This window comes from Schistocerca americana, chromosome 10, assembly GCF_021461395.2.
Source record: "Schistocerca americana isolate TAMUIC-IGC-003095 chromosome 10, iqSchAmer2.1, whole genome shotgun sequence".
Lineage (NCBI taxonomy): Eukaryota > Metazoa > Arthropoda > Insecta > Orthoptera > Acrididae > Schistocerca > Schistocerca americana.
This window is the reverse complement of record NC_060128.1, coordinates 183,663,863-183,676,873: the sequence shown is the minus strand read 5'-3', so window position 1 is coordinate 183,676,873 and position 13,011 is coordinate 183,663,863. Positions and strand designations below refer to the sequence as shown.

At 44.9% G+C, this 13,011-nt stretch overlaps 1 pseudogene; it reads left to right on the top strand.

The window, feature by feature from the left end:
- The first annotated feature begins 12,657 nt into the window (after positions 1–12,657).
- LOC124552836 lies at positions 12,658–12,775 on the top strand (annotated as a pseudogene).
- The last annotated feature ends 236 nt before the right edge of the window (positions 12,776–13,011 follow it).

The window sequence follows — 13,011 nt, the reverse complement described above, 5'->3', positions numbered from 1 at the left end:
AACGGAATGGACAGTCTCTTGAAAGGAGGGTGTAAGATGAACATTAACAAAAGCAAAACGAGGATAATGGAATGTAGTCAAATTAAGTTGGGTGATGCTGAGGGAATTAGATTAGGAAAGGAGACACTTAAAGTAGTAAAGGAGTTTTGCTATTTGCGGAGCAAAATGACTGATGATGGTCGAAGTAGAGAGGATATAAAATGTAGACTGGCAATGGCAAGGAAAGCGATTCTGAAGAAGAAAAATTTGTTAACATCGAGTATAGATTTAAGTGTCAGGAAGTCGTTTCTGAATGTATTTATATGGAGTATAGCCATGTATGGAAGTGAAACATGGACGATAAATAGTTTAGGCGAGAAGAGAATAGAAGCTTTCGAAATGTGGCGCTACAGACGAATGCTGAAGATTAGATGGGTAGATCACATAACTGATGAGGAGGTATTGAATAGAATTGGGGAGAAGAGGAGTTTGTGGCACAACTTGACTAGAAGAAGGGATCGGTTGATAGGACATGTTCTGAGGCATCAAGGGACCACCAATTTAGTATTGGAGGGCAGCATGGAGGGTAAAAATCGTAGAAGGAGATCAAGAGATGAATACACTAAGCAGATCCAGAAGGATGTAGATTGCAGTAGGTACTGGGAGATGGAGAAGCTTGCACAGGATAGAGTAGCATGGAGAGAAGTCTTCCGAAGTAAGAGTGATTTCAGGTGTGCCGCAGGGAGTGTCGTAGGACAGTTGCTATTCACAGTATACATAAATGATCTTGTGGCTAACATCGGAAGTTCACTGAGGCTTTTTGCGGATGATGCTGTGGTATATGGAGAGACGTGGTGGCTGGGTGTTGTGTGCTGTCCTTAGGTTAGTTAGGTTTAAGTAGTTCTAAGTTCTAGGGGACTTATGACCACAGCAGTTGAGTCCCATAGTGCTCATAGCCATTTGAACCATTTTTTATATGGAGAGGTTGTAACAACGGAAAATTGCAATGAAATGCAGTAGGATCTGCAAAGAATTGACGCATGGTGCATGGAATGGCAATTGAATCTCAATGTAGACAAGTGTAATGTGCTGCGAACACATAGAAAGAAAGATCCCTTATCATATAGCTACAATATAGCAAGTCAGCAACTGGAAGCAGTTAATTCCATAAATTATCTGGGAGTAGGGATTAGGAGTGATTAAAATGGAATGATCATATAAAGTTGCTCGTCGGTAAAGCAGATGCCAGACTGAGGTTCATTCGAAGAATGCTAAAGAAATGCAATACCAAAACAAAGGAAGTAGGTTACAGTACACTTGTTCGCCCACTGCTTGAATTCTGCTCACCAATGTGGGATTCGTACCAGATATGGTTGATAGAAGAGATAGAGAAGATCCAACGGAGAGCAGCGCGCTTCGTTACAGGATCATTGAGTAATCGCGAAAGCGTTACGGAGATGATAGATAAACTCCAGTGGAAGACTCTGCAGGAGAGACGTTCAGTAGCTCGATACGGGATTTTGTTGAAGTTTCGAGAACATACCTTCACCGAGGAGTCAAGCAGTATATTGCTCCCTCCTGCGAATATCTCGCGGAGAGACCATGAGGATAAAATCAGAGAGATTAGAGCCCATACAGAGGCATACCGACAGTCTTTCTTCTTACGAACAATACGAGACTGGAATAGAAGGGAGAACTGTTGTGACATGGCAAGGCAGCCAAGCCACTAGGAGATAGCCGAAAGGCACGCGTTTAAGCTCACGCAGGCTGGCGTGAGGTCTGGAACAGGTAAAGTAATTATACTAGCAAAAAAAGGTACGTAGCTTCTGGAATACTTAACTTTAGTCCATAATTGGTGAACATTGGTCTTGTTGATACAGTATTATCATCTCAATATAACTTGGTGATGGCGCCTTGCTAGGTCGTAGCAATTGACTTAGCTGAAGGCTATGCTAAACTGTCGTCTCGGCAAATGGGAGCGTATGTAGTCAGTGAACCATCGCTAGCAATGTCGGCAGTACAACTGGGGCGAGTGCTAGGAAGTCTCTCTAGACCTGCCGTGTGGCGGCGCTCGGTCTGCAATCACTGACAGTGGCGACACGCGGGTCCGACGTATACTAACGGACCGCGGCCGATTTAAAGGCTACCACCTAGCAAGTGTGGTGTCTGGCGGTGACACCACAAGAACCGATAGAGGTACTCAAGGTACCCTCCGCCACACACCGTCAGGTGGCTTGCGGAGTATGGATGTAGACTTAGATGTAGATGTAGATCCAGTGACATGCGAGAATTTATCGTCGTACTCAAAAAACCAGTCTTGGACAATCCGAGCTGTCTGTCTTGCAACCCAGCATCACCAGTGAGGAATAAACATTGTACTATGGCATTGACTTCATGAGCCAAAATGGTCACATAATACGACGTTCCAGAGTAACTGACTGAGCATGTAACCTTCGATGAAATTAAAAGCAAGAGTGGTAACATTAAGAGTGCAACGGAATTTTACTGTTAAATGGAAAGGAGACAGCGGATAGGTGGAAAGAGTACACGGAATCCCTCTATGAGAGAGAAGATTCGTCTCAGGGAATAGAAGAAGAAACAGGAGTAAATTTAGAAGAGATATGGGGTCCAGTATTAAAAAGAGAATTTAAGAGAGCTTCGGAGGACTTAAGATCTGATAAGGCAGAATGTTTAGATAACATTCCATCAGGATTTCTAAAACCATTGGGGGAAATAGCAACAAAACGACTATTCACGTTGGTGTGTGAAATGTATGAGTCTGTCGACATACCATCCGACTTACGGAAACATATCGTCCACTCAATTCTAGAGATTGAAAGAGCTGACAAGCGCGAGAATTACCGCACAATCAGCTTGACAGGTCATGCATCCAAATTTCTGAGAAGAATAATGCACAGAAGAATGGAAAAAAAATTGAGACTGCGTTAGATGACGATCAAGTGCACTTTAGAAAAGGCGAGGGCACCGAAGAGGCCATTTCTGACGTTGCAGTTGGTAATAGAAGGAAGACTAAAGAAAAATCAAGACACTTCCATAGGATTTGTCGTCCTGGAAAAAGCTTTTATGAATGTAAAATGGCGCAAGATCTACGAAATTCTGAGAAAAACAGGGGTAAGCTATAGGGAGGGACGGATAATATACAAAGTGAACAAGAGATAAGAGGGAATAATAAGAGTGGAGGATCAAGAACGAGGTGCTCGGATTAAAAAAGATGTAACACAGGAATGTAGTGTTTCGTCCCTACTGTTCAATCTGTATACAGGGTGTTACAAAAAGGTACGGCCAAACTTTCAGAAAACATTCCTCACACACAAAGAAAGAAAATATGTTATGTGGACATGTGTCCGGAAACGCTTACTTTCCATGTTAGAGCTCATTTTATTACTTCTCTTCAAATCACATTAATCATGGAATGGAAACACGCAGCAACAGAACGTACCAGCGTGACTTCAAACACTTTGTTACAGGAAATGTTCAAAATGTCCTCCGTTAGCGAGGATACATGCATCCACCCTCCGTCGCGTGGAATCCCTGATGCGCTGATGTAGCCCTGGAGAATGGCGTATTGTATCACAGCCGTCCACAATACGAGCACGAAGAGTCTCTACATTTGGTACCGGGGTTGCGTAGACAAGAGCTTTCAAATGCCCCCATAAATGAAAGTCAAGAGGGTTGAGGTCAGGAGAGCGTGGAGGCCATGAAATTGGTCCGCCTCTACCAATCCATCGGTCACCGAATCTGTTCTTGAGAAGCGTACGAACACTTCGACTGAAATGTGCAGGAGCTCCATCGTGCTTGAACCACAGGTTGTGTCGTACTTGTAAAGGCACATTTTCTAGCAGCACAGGTAGAGTATCCCGTATGAAATCATGATAACGTGCTCCATTGAGCGTAGGTGGAAGAACATGGGGCCCAATCAAGACATCACCAACAATGCCTGCCCAAACGTTCACAGAAAATCTGTGTTGATGACGTGATTGCACAATTGCGTGCGGATTCTCGTCAGCCCACACATGTTGATTGTGAAAATTTACTGTTTGATCACGCTGGAATGAAGCCTCATCCGTAAAGAGAACATTTGCACTGAAATGAGGATTGACACATTGTTGGATGAACCATTCGCAGAAGTGTACCCGTGGAGGCCAATCAGCTGCTGATAGTGCCTGCACACGCTGTACATGGTACGGAAACAACTGGTTCTCCTGTAGCACTCTCCATACAGTGACGTGGTCAGCGTTACCTTGTACAGCAGCAACTTCTCTGACGCTGACATTAGGGTTATCGTCAACTGCACGAAGAATTGCCTCGTCCACTGCAGGTGTCCTCGTCGTTCTAGGTCTTCCCCAGTCGCGAGTCATAGGCTGGAATGTTCCGTGCTCCCTAAGACGCCGATCAATTGCTTCGAACGTCTTCCTGTCGGGACACCTTCGTTCTGGAAATCTGTCTGGATGCAAAGGTACCGCGCCGCGGCTATTGCCCCATGCTAATCCATACATCAAATGGGCATCTGCCAACTCCGCGTTTGTGAACATTGCACTGACTGCAAAACCACGTTTGTGATCAACAGTAACCTGTTGATGCTACGTACTGATGTGCTTGATGCTAGTACTGTAGAGCAATGAGTTGCATGTCAACACAAGCACCGAAGTCAACATTACCTTCCTTCAACTGGGCCAACTGGCGGTGAATCGAGGAAGTACAGTACATACTGACGAAACTAAAATGAGCTCTAACATGGAAATTAAGCGTTTCCGGACACATGTCCACATAACATCTTTTCTTTATTTGTGTGTGAGGAATGTTTCCTGAAAGTTTGGCCGTACCTTTTCGTAACACCCTGCATAAAAGAAGCAATGTTGGAAATAACAGAAAGGTTCAGGAGTGGAATTAAAATTCGAGGTGAAAGGGCATCAATGATACGACTCGTTGTTGACTTTGCTATCCTGAATGAAAGTGAAGAAGAATTACATGATCTCCTCAATGGAATGAACGGTCTAATGAGTACGGAATATGGATTGGGAGCAAATTGAAGAAACACAAAGGTAATGAGAAGTAGCAGAAAAGAGGAAAGAGGACTAATGGTCTCGACGTAGATGAAGTCAAGGATTTCTGCTACCGAGGCAACAGAATAACCAATAACAGATGGAGCAAATAGGATATCAAAAGCAGACTGGGAAAAAACTAATAGGGCATTCCTGGGCAAGATAAGTCTACTGGTATCTAATACCGGCCTTAATTTGAGAAATACATTTCTGAGAATGTCCGTTTGGAGCACAGCATTGTATGCTAGTGAAACATGGACTGTGGGAAAACCGGAACAGAAGAGAATCGAAGCATTTGAGACGTGGTGTTACAGAAGAATGGTGAAAAGTAGGTGTACTGTTAAGTTAAGGATTGAGGAGATTCCGTGTAGAATCGGAGAGGAAAGGAATATGTGGAAACACTGAGAAGGAGAAGGGACATGCGAGCTAACATCCCAAAGATGTTCCGACTCACATGCGGTTCCTCTTCGTCGAAATGTCTTGCCTCAAACTCGTCTAGGGGTTGAACCGCACGTGTCGCAGTACACGTCTTAAATTAGACACTTGTGACCCTTTGGTTAAATTGTCTGGCTGATGGCAAGTTTGCGAAATACAAAGTTAACGTAACGAATAATAATAGTAATAATAATATCGGGACCTAAATTAACGTCCCATAAATGATGTACACCACACAGTTGCGATTTGGTTAGAACAATGTTTATTCAGAAAGCAAACTAACAGCGAAAGTGGTCGAATTTAGAGTTACTGTTACACTTGAGCTCATATCCATTTGACAGAGTTCGATCATTCACAATCTCATTGCGAAATACAAGTCTAGAGTTTACACCAGCCGCGCGGCTGCTCGCCGCTCAGAGACTAAGTCCCGCGATACAAGACAACGCGAAATTTTCTAATTCGTTTCACTTCCTAGCTACTTAAAGATCGACCGTCCGTTTTCGCGTCTAAAACAGCACTGTTCATTTTGATGTCTCCAGCCTAACTGTACTCTTTGGTGTCTGAATCAGAACTGCCCTTTGCCCATCACCGACAGCGTTTTCCCTCGCGGCGAACATCGTCACTCAACTGACTAGGGCAGTTCCCTTTCCTGAAGCCATCTATCTGATTGTCTACAGCTTATTCTACATTATTTCACATTTTAACATATTTAAATAATCAAAGCTTGACCACATTCGTGTTCTAAATGAAGTAACAATAATATCCAGTACATAATAAACTTTAAATTCTTGTACGTAAAACCAATACTATTTCCTTCTTAGCTTTGAATGCCAAGGCCAGTAGCCATGCAGCAATGTGCTTTCTGATAAATAAACAAAGAACAAAAACAACTACTATGCACTAACCATTACAACAAATATTCTATTTCCTAATGATTCAATAAGGTGTCGTGCTGTCATCGTTCAATGTGTTTTGTGTGGCGGAAATGATGATCTGATGCTTAACTGAAAATATTGATAATTTAAATTTATTATAGCTTTTAAACAAATAAAATTACAGCGTTGGTATTTACAATGTTTGTCATTTTAATTATGCTCTTCTACACGAAATATCGATCGTTAAGAACGGCCAAAGCGTTCAGACTTCAGCATTCAGACCTTTGTTACAAAACTTGTTAATTTCACTGTAACAGTAAATCCTAAACTATTATAGACATGATCAATATTCAAGTTTTATTGGGATCACCATGAAATTTTATGGAGGATGGCCGATTAACATTACTGTGGCTTCATTCCCTGAATTACTATAGAATTAGATAGTTTCCATAAATGTTTTTCTTTATGTCCGATCTTAGGGGTTGGGTTGGGTTGTTTTGGGGAAGGAGACCAACCAGACAGCGAGGTCATCGGTGTCATCGGTTTAGGGAAGGACTGGGAAGGAAGTCGGCCGCGCCCTTTGAAAGGAACCATCCCGGCATTTGCCTGGAGCGATTTAGGGAAATCACGGAAAACCTAAATCAGGATGGCCGAACGCGGGATTGAACCGTCGTGCTCCCGAATGCGAGTCCAGTGTGCTAACCACTGCGCCACCCCGCTCGGTGTCCGATCTTAGGTCCGCCATTTTTAACACTGCTACGTCTCCTGGGCCGTACATGGCTTCTACTGGGTTTCCCTAAGACGTAGGTTCTCGCCTGTCTCACTCACACACTACACCGCTTAGGTCTCAATAGACAATAGACGCCTGTGAGTTTCCCCATCTCGCGGTGAATCTGCGCCCTTTGTGGCACGCGGTCCTGGACGACTGGGTTCGTTTCACGATTCCTGAAGGCTGACTCTTTTGGCCATATACTACCGCAGCTCGACATGTGGTGCAGCCCTTAGCGGCCTGCCTTCTATGTTTTCTATTTTAATATTTTGTGACCAAAGCGTTATCGATTCATATTTATTTTATACGTGACATGCCAGCTTTAAATGTTTTATTTCTGATGATGACACTCTTAGAAGTGGCCGAAACCTGGGTCAAAAAAACTTCATTTTCCCCACCGAGGGCTGTAATTGTTTCAATATTCAACACATTTAAGCTTCTGAGTCAGTGCAATTACAAGATACTGCCATTCGTGTCACATATTTTGATATTCGCAAACACACTCATCGAAACCTTTAGTATACATCCGGTTGACACAGAATTACGAAATGTAGTAAGGAGCGAGGTTTCACAGTCCATGTGAAAGAAGAGACACGCAAATTGTTTAAATGTAATAATATAACATAAAAATATACAGGGTGATTATAATTTAAGTTAAACTTTCAAAACGCTGTAGAATTAACACCACTGGTCAGAATGACGTGAAATTGCAACGGAATATTATCGGAGAAGGGGGAAAACGGATGGCAGAAGAAAAAAAATAATGTGAAAATTCGTCAATAGATGGCGCTGTATGTGTCAGAATAAGTAAATGAAAACAGCTGCCATGCACGCGACCCATTGAAGTTGGTATAAATACGCCGGGTACACGGCTTTTCCTCCTTTCGCGTCTGTGACATTCGCCATGACTGTCTCAATGCAGGATCGCGCTCTGCTTGTAAAGCTGTATTACAAGAATGATGGCCGTGCACACGTCGCTCTGCAGAAGTTCCGGACACTGAAGGGTTTGAAAACAGGCGTTGGTCCGATGACTGCCGTGGGTCTGGAGAAAATGATTCGGAAATTTCGAAAAGACGGTTTTTTTTGTTGTGCAACCTGGTAGAGGGAGGAAACGAATTGATTCGACGTCAGCGGAAGCAGTGGCCACAGCAGTGCAGGAGGAGACGAGTGGTGGTGTGCAAATGTGTAGTGCACAGAGAATTGCCCGAACATTGGACATACCCGTGAGCACAATACATAAAATCCTACGAAACATCCTTCCTGTTGACATGCCAGCAAGAGAGACCTTTGCTTTAGAATTTCTTGCACGCACGAAGTGGACAATGATTGGCCGTGGAAGATTTTGTGGACAGACGAAGCCCACTTCCATCTGACAGGATATGTCAATACACAGAATTGTCGAATACGGGCAACGGAAAATCCACGCGCAAATCATCCAGTACCACTTCATCCTGAAAAGATCACTGTGTGGTGCGGGTTTACGGCATCATTTATCATAGGGCCATATTTGTTTCGAAGAGACAGGTGCTTCCGGTCCTGTTACCTGTACCGTCACTGGTAAGCGCTACGAGTGTCTTTTGGGCAACCACTTCATTCCAGCTCTCCAACACCGTGGATGTGTGGATGGCAACATTTTTATGCAAGATGGCGCACCTCCGCGCATTGGAAATCCAGTTAAGCAGCTGCTGAAGCGCCATTTTGGAAATGCTAGAATTATCAGCCGCCATTTCCCTACAGCCTGGCAGTCCCGATCACCTGATCTTAATCCGTGTGACTTCTGGCTGTGGGGCTATCTGAAATATGCTGTGTTCAGTGTCCCGATTGCAAACTTAGCTGCATTGAAGGCACGCACTGCGCAACACATTCTGAACATGACCCCGAAAACGGTTCGATCAGTTATGGAACATGCTGTTTCTCGATTTCAACTTGTTGCAGAAAACTGTGGACCACCATACTGAACATGTTTTGCGCCAGTGACACGCAAATTAATAATCCTATTTGATTTTGACTGATGCTTTTTGTACGGTGTTTGGCCTCAGGACAATCAAAATCCGATGTGAACGATGTTTTTTATGCAGTTTTTTGTCTCAGGACAGTTAAAAACACATTTTTCCCATCCGATGTGATATGACCTTGCCGTGGTGATTGGGCCTACATAACTAACTGTACCACACCTGTACACCCACGTACACTGAGTAGTACAGTTTGTTTAACGTCAGACGTACACCTTAGGTATTGTTGTATAATTCATTTGTCATTTGTAGTGGACCGCTATTAAGTTACGATACTTACAGCGTCATCTACTTCTACATTTTGTAACTATTTATTTTTATTCTGACATACGTTTTCCTCCTTCTCCAACGATATTCCGTTGCAATTTGACGTCATTCGGACCAGTGGTGTTATTTCTACAGCGGTTTGAAAGTTTAACTTTACTTATAATCACCCTGTATTTGTGCCATTAGAACGTACATGGCATTCATCATTCATCAAAAACATAGCAGAATAATATTAATGCATGCAGACATAAAGTGTAAGCTGAGATCATGTTTAGGAAGCAAATAAAATTTTTTATTAAAACTTCTATCAAAAATATTTTACTAAATCTTATGTCTCTACATACATAAACTGAAGCCCGCGCTCGATTTTTTTTTTTTATTTGTATGTTCGGGATAGCCTAAGGAGCTACTGTAGAGATCATGGTACAGTCTTGGAATTTTCAAGATCGATACCTCGCCAGTACTGATACCCATAGCAGGCAACAAACGACGAGATTCTAGATTCCGATGCATGAACTATCCACGTGTGTGCAGACCGCAAGCGCGCGAGTCCTAGTTGCAGGAGGCCAATTTATTCTTAGCCTCTGCATAGTGAGTTTGAGCCGTGGCGAGCTGGCGCCAGGGTTATTTCGTTCATGTATCGTTGAGATCGATTGTGGTTGAGCTAAGCTATCTTTGCTTTTCGCCTGTCTTATGTTCCGGGTTGGAGGGCGAAGGCATTGGATTGTTCTCGTGACATTCGCGGGGAGACGAGTGTCAACGGCTGCCGAACGAGCGTGATGACCGTTACATGTTGCGGTGTGAAATTGGTTGGGCGTTTTGCCGACATGGACAGCTCGGAGATACAAGTTCTGTGACTTAGCTGGGAACAAAATTTGAAGTGAAACTGTGAACCTGTGGAACCCGCCCCTTCGTATTGTGTACGTGATATGAAGAAAGTGGGCGTAATTGTGTTTTGTTGACCGACGCACTCAGAGGCATTTAAATTTTATTACACTCCTGGAAATGGAAAAAAGAACACATTGACACCGGTGTGTCAGACCCACCATACTTGCTCCGGACACTGCGAGAGGGCTCTACAAGCAATGATCACACGCACGGCACAGCGGACACACCAGGAACCGCGGTGTTGGCCGTCGTATGGCGCTAGCTGCGCAGCATTTGTGCACCGCCGCCATCAGTGTCAGCCAGTTTGCCGTGGCATACGGAGCTCCATCGCAGTCTTTAACACTGGTAGCATGCCGCGACAGCGTGGACGTGAACCGTATGTGCAGTTGACGGACTTTGAGCGAGGGCGTATAGTGGGCATGCGGGAGGCCGGGTGGACGTACCGCCGAATTGCTCAACACGTGGGGCGTGAGGTCTCCACAGTACATCGATGTTGTCGCCAGTGGTCGGCGGAAGGTGCACGTGCCCGTCGACCTGGGACCGGACCGCAGCGACGCACGGATGGACGCCAAGACCGTAGGATCCTACGCAGTGCCGTAGGGGACCGCACCGCCACTTCCCAGCAAATTAGGGACACTGTTGCTCCTGGGGTATCGGCGAGGACCATTCGCAACCGTCTCCATGAAGCTGGGCTACGGTCCCGCACACCGTTAGGCCGTCTTCCGCTCACGCCCCAACATCGTGCAGCCCGCCTCCAGTGGTGTCGCGACAGGCGTGAATGGAGGGACGAATGGAGATGTGTCGTCTTCAGCGATGAGAGTCGCTTCAGCCTTGGTGCCAATGATGGTCGTATGCGTGTTTGGCGCCGTGCAGGTGAGCGCCACAATCGGGACTGCATACGACCGAGGCACACAGGGCCAACACCCGGCATCATGGTGTGGGGAGCGATCTCCTACACTGGCCGTACACCACTAGTGATCGTCGAGGGGACACTGAATAGTGCACGGTACATCCAAACCGTCATCGAACCCATCGTTCTACCATTCCTAGACCGGCAAGGGAACTTGCTGTTCCAACAGGACAATGCACGTTCGCATGTATCCCGTGCCACCCAACGTGCTCTAGAAGGTGTAAGTCAACTACCCTGGCCAGCAAGATCTCCGGATCTGTCCCCCATTGAGCATGTTTGGGACTGGATGAAGCGTCGTCTCACACGGTCTGCACGTCCAGCACGAACGCTGGTCCAACTGAGGCACCAGGTGGAAATGGCATGGCAAGCCGTTCCACAGGACTACATCCAGCATCTCTACGATCGTCTCCATGGGAGAATAGCAACCTGCATTGCTATGAAAGGTGGATATACACTGTACTAGTGCCGACATTGTGCATGCTCTGTTGCCTGTGTCTATGTGCCGGTGGTTCTGTCAGTGTGATCATGTGATGTATCTGACCCCAGGAATGTGTCAATAAAGTTTCCCCTTCCTGGGACAATGAATTCACGGCGTTCTTATTTCAATTTCCAGGAGTGTATTACGATGAGACTTTCATAGTCGAACTTTAAGATGGTGTGGAAGAGTTCAGTTGGCCTGGTTAAAGGGTGGCCGTTATTTGAAAGTTTTCTCAAAAGTTTTACGAGTGATCTGTGATATTTGTGCCGGCCGGCGTGCCGAGCGGTTCTAGGCGCTACACTCTGGATCCGCGCGACCGCTACGGTCGCATGTTCGAATCCTGCCTCGGGCATGGATGTGTGTGATGTCCTTAGGTTAGTTAGGTTTAAGTAGTTCTAAGTTCTAGGGGACTGATGACCTCAGAAGTTAAGTTCCATAGCGCTCAGAGCCATTTGAACCATTTTTGTATTAGTGACCGGCAACGTTAAGTTTGTAATTGACCTTTTAATAAGAGCTTCTTTAACGGGTTGAAATAGTAAGTTTATAAGGGTATTCTATTGAAGAATGTGAAGTGTGGCCATCTTAATTTACTAATTGGCTTTTAGGAGTTTGATGGAATCGCTATGTGAAGTTATTGATAACTGCTATGCTTAATGTTCCTATAAATGTTTGGAACATTAAGTTTTTATAACTTTCTCTTAAGAGACTGTTTATTCGAATACTGAGTAAGTTGGATTTCTAACTGTATTTGCAAAGCTTTATCTAATGCCTCGTCCACAATTTGTATTTGTCAAATTCCGTAAGGGGAATAATGTCAACAAACCGTCTTAATTATAAATTGAGACTACCAACCATGATTCCATCCCACTTCCTCTTTATGTATCTAAGATATGGTGGGTAAGTGTGGTACAAAAAGCGATCCACATAGCAGAGTTGTTTGATCAAAACTAGTAATTTAAATAATGTGATGTACAGCTATTGGCCAACGGCCTTGCCACAGTGGTAACACCAGTTTCCGTCAGATCACGGAAGTTAAGCGCTGTCGGGCTGGGCTAGCACTTGGATGGGTGACCACCCGGTCTGCCGAGCGCTGATGGCAAACGAGGTGCACTCAGCCGTCATGAGGCGAGCTCAAGAACTGCGTGATTGAGAAGTAGCGACTCCAGTCTCTTAAACTGACATACGGCCGAGAGAGCGGTGTGCTCACCACATGCTCCGTCATACACGCATCCAGTGACGCCTGTGGACTGAGGATGACGCGGCGGCTGATCGGTACCGTTGTGCCTTCATGGCCTGTACGGGCAAAGTTTAGTTACACTAATGGCCATTTAAATT